At 36.9% G+C, this 11,008-nt stretch overlaps 1 long non-coding RNA gene across 1 annotated transcript; it reads right to left on the reverse strand.

The window, feature by feature from the left end:
• Positions 1-6,973: 6,973 nt before the first annotated feature.
• On the reverse strand, positions 6,974-8,166 carry LOC121245820. The gene is made up of 3 exons (XR_005937007.1): positions 8,005-8,166; positions 7,832-7,904; positions 6,974-7,016 (listed from the first exon to the last, which is right to left on the reverse strand). It is a non-coding gene; the product is annotated as an uncharacterized LOC121245820 (long non-coding RNA).
• Positions 8,167-11,008: the final 2,842 nt, after the last annotated feature.

The raw sequence follows: 11,008 nt of genomic DNA on the forward strand, positions 1-11,008 counted from the left end.
AGATGTTGGTAGATATTCTCTACCAAGAGACCCTTGAGGGGAAATTGGTTTGGTCGAAAATTACCAACCAAGACCACGTCAGACTTCCAGAAAAGATGACTCAAGTTGGGAGGAAGTCAGTTGATCCTAACCAAATTTGGGGGAAAATCACTTGGCTGAGACAGAGGCTACGACTGTTCACTAATTTCCTGAGCCAGACTGGAATGGATTGGAATCAGCAGACGAAGACATAACATGATTATTGTACTAACATAACTGTGTCCTATGGTTAGGTGCGTGGCCAGTGGAGGAAATTCAAGACTCATGGCTGTCCAGACTATGATCTCTTACGCATCATTTTTGGATAGTCTGTTGCCACAGTGGTCCTCCATTATGCATCCACGCAAGAACCCCCCCTTGTCAGACGAGGAAGACAGCCTTAAGGAGGAGGCAAGGGCACGGGGTCCCGTGCTGGGAACTGCTACAGATGCGCCAATTGATATAGATGACCCAGACATGAGAGCGCCAGGTGTGAGATCGGGAAGTTCTTCAGGGATCACTCATTGCAGAGCAAGGGAACCTGTTCAGGGTAGCATTTCTCCAGAATTGAGTAGAGCTCTTGAAGTGATGGCTGCTAACACTGCTGCTAGAACTGAGTTGGAGCAGAAGATGTTTGGCAAATCTAGTAGAAAGCATAGCAAAGTGGAAGGCTCAAGTGGATCAGATGCGTCATTTAGCAAGATGGCTCAATGTATGAAGTTGTTGGAGGAGTTGACCTCGTGGCTGCCTGCAGAACAATATAACAAAGCATCAATGTATTTTCTTCAAGAAAATATGCAGAACATGTTCTTATGCATCACTTGGAGCGTAGACTTGATTGGATCTGGTGGTTGCCGTGACGTCGCGTATGAGGATTGGCTTCGGAGTTGTCTTTCTTTTATTAGTTATGGTTGTTTTATTTTTGCTAGGACTATTGTTTGTTTGTTGTTGTAGACTATTTCAGACAATCAAATTTGAGACGGTTGTTTAATTTTTTATTGACATTTGCATTTGCTGCATCTATGGATCATGTTTTACATTTCATTTCATCAGCAGAAATGATTTGCATAATTTGCTAATGTTTTATTATTTGTGCTAAGGACAATTCAGAGAAGTACTTGGATAATTTGATAACTATCTGTTTTAATATATAAGATTAGTACCAGAAGGATTTTTGAGACAAGTCATGTAGGATATAATTGATAAGCTTTTTTTAATGTTCACTGTTATAACATAGAATATTAGAAATTCTGTTATGTGCTGCGCATGCAAATGGCGGAATGTACTTGTTTTTGAAACCACAGAATGGACGGCAGAAATGGGTTAGATAATGAGTATAATGTGAAGCTAAACAACGGTTTAGATGATAACCCCAAATAGAGGCAAACAATGCTAACGAGGGAGCATTCGGTAGCAACTTCTATCCGACGTGAAAGAAATGACAAGATTAATAGAGACATGATCCCTTAAGGTCTAATAACATAGTCCTGCTTATGGCTACCACAGAACAGGAATCCGCCATGCCAGCGGTTGAGTGAATGCTACAATATAATATCAGGATACACAGACGAGATTATATCATTGCAATTTTCAAGAGTTATGTAATACGTTATGTGCAGATGTCATTCTCAATTCAACAATAGAGGTTTCCGTGGAGGAAGCAATTGCAATTTTTGCATACATCGTCACCCATGTCTTAGCTCAACAGATCACATGCGATCGATTTCAACATTCACTTGAAACCGTTAATCAACATGTGTACAAAGTGATGAAGACACTATGTCGCCTTACTTCTGAAGTAATTGTACATATACAAGGTGGTGGGGTGTCGCCTTATATTCTCAACAATCTATGATATTAGTCATGGTTTGAGATAACAAATTATTCATCTTCCTTAAAAAAAATACAAATTTGATTGACACAATCCCAGAGTGCTCGGTCCCAAAGATGTTATGGTGCAATCGACGGGACTTTTATCGACGTAGTGGTGCCCACGCAGGTAACTAACGCGCATATAACTCAACATTACATGGATGATGAGTATGACTTGTAAGTGCAAGAAATATTACTTGTTGGCCAAAACATAATTTATTTTTAAGGTGGGTATGCCTACTTCTTAAGCAACAAAATAGATATCTTGAAACTTCCCCAAGTCCACCCAAGATTCTAGCCCTACAAATAACTCTCCCATGCTCAATCCATATTATTCTTCCAAGGTGGTTTGTATTTCTGAAACAACCTTAAAATTCTCTTAACAGTTGACTCCCCCCACCCCTATATATATATATACACTCATTCTTTGTTTTTTATGTTCTACATTCTATTGATCATAATTCATAGTTCTCCATAACTGTGTATAAGTGACTTTAGTTGGCATACATTGGAGATCACAGGATGCATCTCCTTTATATAAATAATGATAAAATACCACTACCACTACCATTACCAGCACCAACATCAACCATTACCACTGTGAGTTTAAGGCATAAGAACTTTATCAAATACTTATCAAAAGAAAAGAACTTTATCAACTAGGAATTCAAGCATGAATGTAACTTTAGATCAAAGATAGACCAGATCATAGATTGGTGATATAACATGTTCTCACATAATCCTATTACATATTTTGCTGATGTAATAGCTGTCCATAATAATGGAAATACATTTTAGCAGAAGATGGCTCTATTTTATCATCAAATTTGCGGATAGTATTCAAAACTGTTCCATTTGGGCCTTGTTTTCCTGAAATAGTAAAAGACACAACAATCAAACAAACAATTAGAAGATAGGCATAAGTATAGACATTGATTTTCATTTGTTCTGAAATCATTATGTATAACCTGTGAGGTTTCAGATGGTAACACTTTTACAACTCATGACCATCAAGCTCATAGCTCATCAGATGCCCAACCAATAGATCACTCTACATAACATTATTATATCCAGTCCAACTACATAAATTTATTATTGAATTTGTCGACTTGACCATTCATCTATTTATTCATGTTTGATGTGCACGAAACTTGCTGGTATTATGCTTATATGTATATAGCTAAGGTATTTGGTTGGCTAGCATGTAGATTGCATTTGGTTGGCTTCTTCTATTGCATAAAATATTCTGGATTTGCAATATATATGGCACATCCATTTTATTTGAAAAATGGTCACTTCATGTGTTTTGAAATTTTGAACAACCTCTTATTTTGTTAGCGTTACTGCCTATGCTCCTCAAGCCTATCTCACCGTCGGCAGGTATGGCCTACTTTCCTCGTAGTTTATATTTCATTTACATTGTTGTTTTGCCTATTACTGATGCATATTACTTGTTGGAATTTTCTATATAGTCCATGGATCGTGTACACCTGCCTATCACTAATACGTGAAATTTTGACTTATGTTACACACATTGAATGCATACATCTTTGATTGTCATATATTAGCTTTTGATCATGGACCCCAATTAGGAAATTTCACATATTGATCTTGAGTTATGGGCAAATGGGATAAAAGAAGTTTTCATTAGGATGTACTCTGATGCCCTTACTGGTGCACTAAGGGCTGGGAAGATCACAAGTAGGGACCACGTTTCGTATGTTGAACGCTTTACGGCTCTGGACATAAGGGCGTATGATGCCATCCACGTAAAGAGAAAAATACATTGGCTAAGATGTTGCAATGGCTTTTCATTGACCTAATGAGCCAAAATAGTATGGGATGAAACTCTGATACAAAAACAATTATAGAAAGTAATGAACATTGGGCAAATGCCATTAGGGTAAGGAAGCTATAGCCATTGCTTTTAAAATATTATACCATACTTGCGCTATTGTATCATGTGTTCTAATATTTATTGTTGACCTAACGAATTTTTAATATATAGATATTGAAATATTTGGACTAGGCCAAACCACAAGTGAAGAGGTTTCGAACCTCGGGCTGCCCAAAGTATGCAAAGCTTTGCACGATTTTTGGCGCTTCAGTTGCCACTGATACACTCCACCACGTGTCCATCGAACCACCGCCAACATCAGACGACAAGCAGCGTCTTGATGCAAAGATGTGGCGTCGAGGCCCCGTATTGGGCATGTGAGCTAGTGCAGATTTTCATGTAGATGGCATGACGTAGTCCACCATGGACATGGGGACACCTTCATCGGGACCATCGAGTAGATCGTCCCCGACATTAGTTGAAAGCATAGCAGAGGATAGGGACCCACCATGGACAGTAATGACGGTTGGGATCCGTTCGCTCACTGTGTGACATTGTTACAAGCACTTCAGCATTTACTGTCGGACGGGATTTTTTGCCGTGCATTAGACTGCTTACTAAATCCCACGGTTCAACTAGGATTTCTGGCCATGGATGATGTGCATCGGCAAGCGTGGCCTATGCTAGTTGAGATATATTGCTTATCCATTTGATAGCTATGAATAAATTGCTATGTTGAGATGTTATTTTTCATTTACAACTATGTGTTGAGAGATATTTATTTTATGTTGCTATTTGCTATGTTAATTTGGAACTCACATTATGCGCATTGTTACGTACTAATCATTTGTTGTGTGATTCTAGGAGATCAGTGATGGTGGAGGAATCTCTGGCTATGTTTTACGTGCTTGTGGGCCACGCACATGCCCAACACTTGGGGACAGGTTTCAACATTCATCAACAATTAATAAAAATGTGAGAATGGTGATGAAAGCACTTTGTGAGCTTGGGAGACATTTGATTGTGCTGACACACAGAGACGAAGTGCACCCTATATCTCAAGCAACCACTAAAATTTTCCTTGTTTGGGATAAGAAATTAAATTCAAGCTTATTAAGTCCAAAATAAAATTGGACTTAACTTCATCTAAGATAGTTGTTTATTGACAATTTTATTTCTGACTTGATAGGGATGCATTGGTTCGATAGACGACACCATGATGGAGGCGATCGTACCAGCTGAGGTACGTGAGGCATATCGAAATCAGTTGGGGCAAATTACGCAAAATGTACTGTGAATAATTGATTTGGATATGAAATTTATATTTGTATATATTGGATGGGAAGGATCAGCGCATGACGCTTGTGTCTTCCACCATGTGTGCAACGATTCATCTGCCCATTTTCCATGGCCGCATGAGGGTAAAATCTTATGTTTTTCCCTTTTGCAATATTTACCCAAATGAAGTGATTTGTTTTTCCCTTTATAAATATTTAGTTATGTGCTTTGGATTTAAATGGATCTTTCAGGTCAATATTATCTTGTAGATTCTACTTTCCCATGCACTAAGGGGATTTCTTCTCCTATGTAAAATAACGATTCCACATGAGTGATCGTCACAACCAGCGTCAATTTCGGGGGTATAAAGATTATTTGAATTGCCGTCATTTAACAATTCATAATATCATAGAACACACTTTTGGTGTCTTAAAAGAACGGTTTAAGATTTTGAAGTTAATGCTTGCATATTCTGTTGGGAGGCAAGGACTCATTATTACAGCTTGTTGTGTGCTGTATAACTTCATTAGAATGGTGACTCTTGATGACTGGCTATTTTAGAGCTGCAGCAGAGTGCAACTCCCTGTTATTGAGCGTGAGGTTAGGGATGGGGACATCCTCATCTCATAATGTGGACATGACGACTGAAGGAAGCCAAGTTATGGTTGCAATAAGAGATGAGATTACCATTTCTATGTGAGAAGCTAGGGGTGGCATGTAACGCCCCGTCCCCGAGGGTCCGGAGAGTTTACTCATATCACCTAAAATCAACTCCAATTATGCGTTTAAAATAAACCAGAGTCTCCATAATATATTAAGCTATTTGTTCAACACAAATATCCATGTTCCTACGTAAGGGCACATCAATGGTGTCTCGTCGTTATACATAACTTTTCCACAAAACTAGAAATATTCATTACTCAACATACCAAAGTCACATAAAATATCAATACTACCAAAAAGTCACTCTCCAAAAGTCATTTCACCCTAAGGCACTTAGTCTTCTATGATCCACAAAACTTGCAAATACTCCCTATTCCTGATTCTCAGCTGTAGCATCAAAATTATCTGAAACATATTATGAAGATAGGGGTGAGTTATCAACAACTCAGTAAGCAGAGAACATATACTAGTATGTAAACATGAGCCTTTTCAGAAAGTTCAGTATGCTGAAACAAAGACATTTTATTTTTATATGCAGATCTCATAAAAAAAACATGTTATCAGAAAATCAGAGCGACTTTTCAATCTTTTCATACTCAAAATCAACAATTCATATTTAAGAATCCATTTCATATTCAAGAACACTTTGACATAACATAACTGAACATTTTCATCTTATCATATCATATCATATACCATGTTTAACCCTCGTGGTAGGGTTGTGCTATCCCCGGTGGCCAAACCAGACAGTATCATGTGGTGAACTTCCCCTTTTTCAATCTCGGAGCCCCGAGTGTGCACACAGGAAAGAACACGTAAAAAAAAGACCACTTTGTTTCCAAAGTGGGTGCACTCATATCATATCATGGTGGTACCAACCATATCACGTGAACAGTATCATCATATCAGAACCATATTCAGAATAGATAAGTATGCCAAAATTTTATCATATACATATCATATCAAAACACGTGCGAAACATATTCATATCATTTCTATTTGATCAAAAACAGATCTAAATCATTTCATATCACATGCATAAAAATTTCAATGATATCATATTCGCTCTTTTGCATATTTCAGAAACATGTCAAATATTGCTCATGTCTACACATTTCATGTAAAAAAAAAACATTTATTTTCTCTTTCATACGTATCTCATGAGGGGATGCAAAACATATACTGAGGTTCTTTTTCACTTTTTCTTTTTAAAACAACATGCACATTTTTACAAACCAACCTCAGTTCATTTCTTTTTATGCAAATCTAGCATAGGAACCCCGCTTACCTGGACTTCTTAGCTTTTCGAAAATTTCCTCAACAATGCCGAACAAAAATTAATCGTCACCTATAAGATAATCACGTAAATTTCCATAAGTCTCTAATCAATCTCGTATTTCGATATTCAAGCCTACAACTTTTAAAATAGCCTATTTTTAATTTCTCAAACTCAAAATTCTCATTATTCTCACCATACCAACATCACTTTCTAAACTCATCAATATCCGACTTCGACTAAACATTTAATTCTAACTTATTTATGAAAAAGATCTTACTATAATTTATAATACAAAGTAACATAACTATAATAAATTCATTATAATTAGAAATTCATACTTTTGTTTAAATAATAATAAATCAAAGATATTCTTTTAAAAGGATATGTTAAAATATTCTTTTTAAATGTTACTTATCAGTCTACTTACTAACTATTCCAATAGAATATAAGCCCTAGTAAAAAAAAAATACCCATTTAACAAAATAAATTCATGCGTCTACGCCTAAATAAAACTTACTTTACAACCTACGTAATATGCTCATGATTTCAAATCCGAAGTACATAACATAAACTTAATTAAGTTAACACCCTAACACTAACCTTGGAGGCATACTATACGAGGACAGCAAATAAAAACAAAACAATATTATTTCCTACTATTAAGTTAACATAATTTACGTATACATCCGTATATATGTACATATATATATATATATATATATATTTACACCAGAAAATTGATTACTTCCGCATATATATACACACACATATATATATACATTTACACCAGAAAAATGAATTTACGTATACATCTACCTATATATATATATATATAAGTACACAAAAAAAATTATTATTTCACACAGTGCGGCGGAAGCACTTACGGAGAGGTGGGGGAGCACGACGGCGTGGAGCTGAGGCTGGCTACGGCGGACGAGGGTGGCGCCTGGTCACTAGCTGTGAGGGCAAGAGAAAGAAAAGAGAGAGAGACACACGGTGAGAGGACGAGGGAGAGAACGAAAGGCAAGGACCACCACTAGAAGTGGTGCGAGCTCACCGTGGGATGAGGCAGTGTGCGGCGGACCGGGGTGAAGGAATGTCCTCGCCGGCGGTTTCTGTGGGGGCACGACACGGTGTAGCTCCCGATGGAGCGTGACTGCAGCGGCTTGGATGGTGGCTGAAATGCTCTGTTTTTTATATCTAAAACAGGGGAAACCGAAATCTGCAATGGAGGTTACGGCACGTTGGGCAACAGCTTCGGTGGCTGGGCAGTGGACACGGTGGTGATTTTCAGAGTGGCTGAAGAACATGAAGAGGTAGTAGCGGCACTGAAGTTAGGTCAAGGATGCTCAACACAAATATATATATATATATATATATATATATATATATATATATATACTATAAGAAGTAAGGAAATAAAACCTAGAGGAAAAGTGAGGAACGGACCTGCATGGAAATGGAAATGAGAACGTGAGCTTAAACGACGTAAAGCGTGACCCCGTGCGACAGTTTATGGAGCCGTAAACCACGTGCATGAGTGTTAGTGGCTGGGTCTCACATGGCCAGTGATGGTGTAATTAAAAACTCAACATATTTGTAAAAAAGAAGTTTTTGTTGTGATGGTGTAGTTTGTTATTTTTCCTATACGTATTTCATGCATCCCCATGTTATTAATATTGCTACGATTGGCGCTTTCAATAGCATGATAATTCATGACACTACTTGATTTTGGAATGAAAAATATATAAAATTGCATGTTATAACGTCAATAACGTGTGTAATCAGAAGCAAAGTTATATAGAATATTAATGAGAAATGGCAGATTCTTTATGATTTTAGACTGAATTATTTGTGATTTTAACGAGTTTGTGATTTAATTTTTTTTTTTTACAAATGTTTAAAAGGGTTTGCAAAATATTTATAAAAAATAATAAAAAAAGAAAATTACACATACTTGGTGCATGTAGGTGAAATATGCTTGGGAGATACTTGGATATACGTATGAAATAAAATGAAGCAATAGAAAAGAAATGGTTTGGTTTGAAGCCATACAGGCCAAGCAAATTTCAACATGTGGTTTTCCTGTTGCATGGACATGGGGTTTTCCCATTGAAATGGTTAAGCAACCCTTTTCAATTGCATGGACATTGGATTTTCATTAAAATGTTACCCATTTCAACAAAACAATAATTTATGGGTCTCATTCTATCAAATACTACAAAAAAGTCAAAATAATCTCATCCCATCTCTATAAACAAGCACATATTTTTAAAATTCATCTCATCTCATCTCATCTCAACTCACATATCTTAATACTATTTATTCATATCTCAAAAAATTTCATCTTATCTCATTTCATCTCATCTTATCTACGAAAACAAACGAGGCCTAATGAGTCTAGGATTCATATATTTCTTTTGCAAAATCATGGAAATATTTAAGTTCAAAACTGATCTAATTTATGTTTGGACCAATTGGACAACTCGGTGATAGAAGTACGATACTGGCCTACTCATGATAACATCAAGAGAGTTCAATAACCCCATAAGCATGCTCACATGCATCTTAAATGCTATTGCGGTTAATAATTATTGTTGTTGGGAGTCTAAAAGGTCTGAGGAACCATTGAAGGTGGTCCAAAAGGAGCTCTTTGTGGTTCCCGATGGTTGACCCAGCGATGGGTCTCAGTGTTTTCTCACCGGCGACAGTATAAACTCAGCCACAATAGCCATAGACAAGGTCGATGGGTAGTGGGAAAGGGCTTCCAAGGGCAGCGATGGGGCTTACGATCCGCTGAGCCATTGTATGACATTACTTAGCGAGATTTCTCCAAGATTGGAGGGCCAGTATGGTATCATGCAGTGAAGGAGTTAGTTGATCCTATTATGCAGCGAGTCTTCTTGTCACTGGACGCCAATGGAAATGAACTTTGGGCCCATAATTGTTTATGAGTATCTAGGATAATTACTTTATCATTTATTAATTTCCGTGACTACTACTTTATTTTTTTTTCATGGGGCCATTATGTTGTTGCTACTTGATCATATTATATATGAATTTGATGAGTTTATGTTATTGCTAATTGTGTTATGTTCAACTTTTTCTATGACATAGTTATTTGTATTAATGCAATCTTTATTATTTATATTTTTTATTGACATAGTTATCTTGGATGGTTGATGAGAACAAGAATAAAAATATAGTTATGATTTATGTCTTAAAATATAATGTTGGAATTATACGATACTTAATTTCTAACATTTTTCCACGAACAATATAGTAGAACATGGTAGAGCATGGATGATAAGAATTGGTCAGCGGGAACTTCGTCGATGGATGTGAACCTCTATGCAGAGCTCATCTTTTTTTATGGGGGTACAAGTGATAGTAGTGATGAATTCACACAATATATGGTTTAGATCATGAACTTTCTTGGGAATGTCCATCGCTGACGGGGACTGAATCGTAGACTCCATTACATAATATTGGCTAGCGAGGACATCAATATATTCTGGAAGTTTTGAATGAAAATCTAACAAATTATCAAGAGTTATTCCAAATATAGGTTGAGGCATTCCGCGTATTATGCACCTTGTTACAGAACAATGGTTTTTTGCAGGATACTAGATGAGGGGTGACTAATTAGGGAACAAGTAGGCATATTCAATTTGGTAGTGGCGCTTGGAGAAGAACAATGCATTGTGGCTTAGTGATTTTAACATTCAAGAGAAACCATTAATCAACACGTAAGGAAAGTCACATGGGCATGTGTGTGCTTGGGACACATCTTATTGGCCTAAAACACACTATCGGGGTGAATCCAACAATCGTAGGCAACCCGCAAAATTATCCTTGGTTTGCGGTAAGTACAAGGCCGTACAAAATAAAGTATCAATATTGATTATGCAGTAGTTTCAATTAAATTATTTATTCTAAGTTATGCATTCATAATCAAATAGCTTATTCGTTTGCAGCGATGCATTGGTGCGATTAATGGGACCATGATCGACGTCATTATACCTGCTGAAGTACATGAGACATTTCGTAACCAGCATGGG

The sequence above is a fragment of the Juglans microcarpa x Juglans regia genome, chromosome 1S (assembly GCF_004785595.1).
Source record: "Juglans microcarpa x Juglans regia isolate MS1-56 chromosome 1S, Jm3101_v1.0, whole genome shotgun sequence".
NCBI lineage: Eukaryota > Viridiplantae > Streptophyta > Magnoliopsida > Fagales > Juglandaceae > Juglans > Juglans microcarpa x Juglans regia.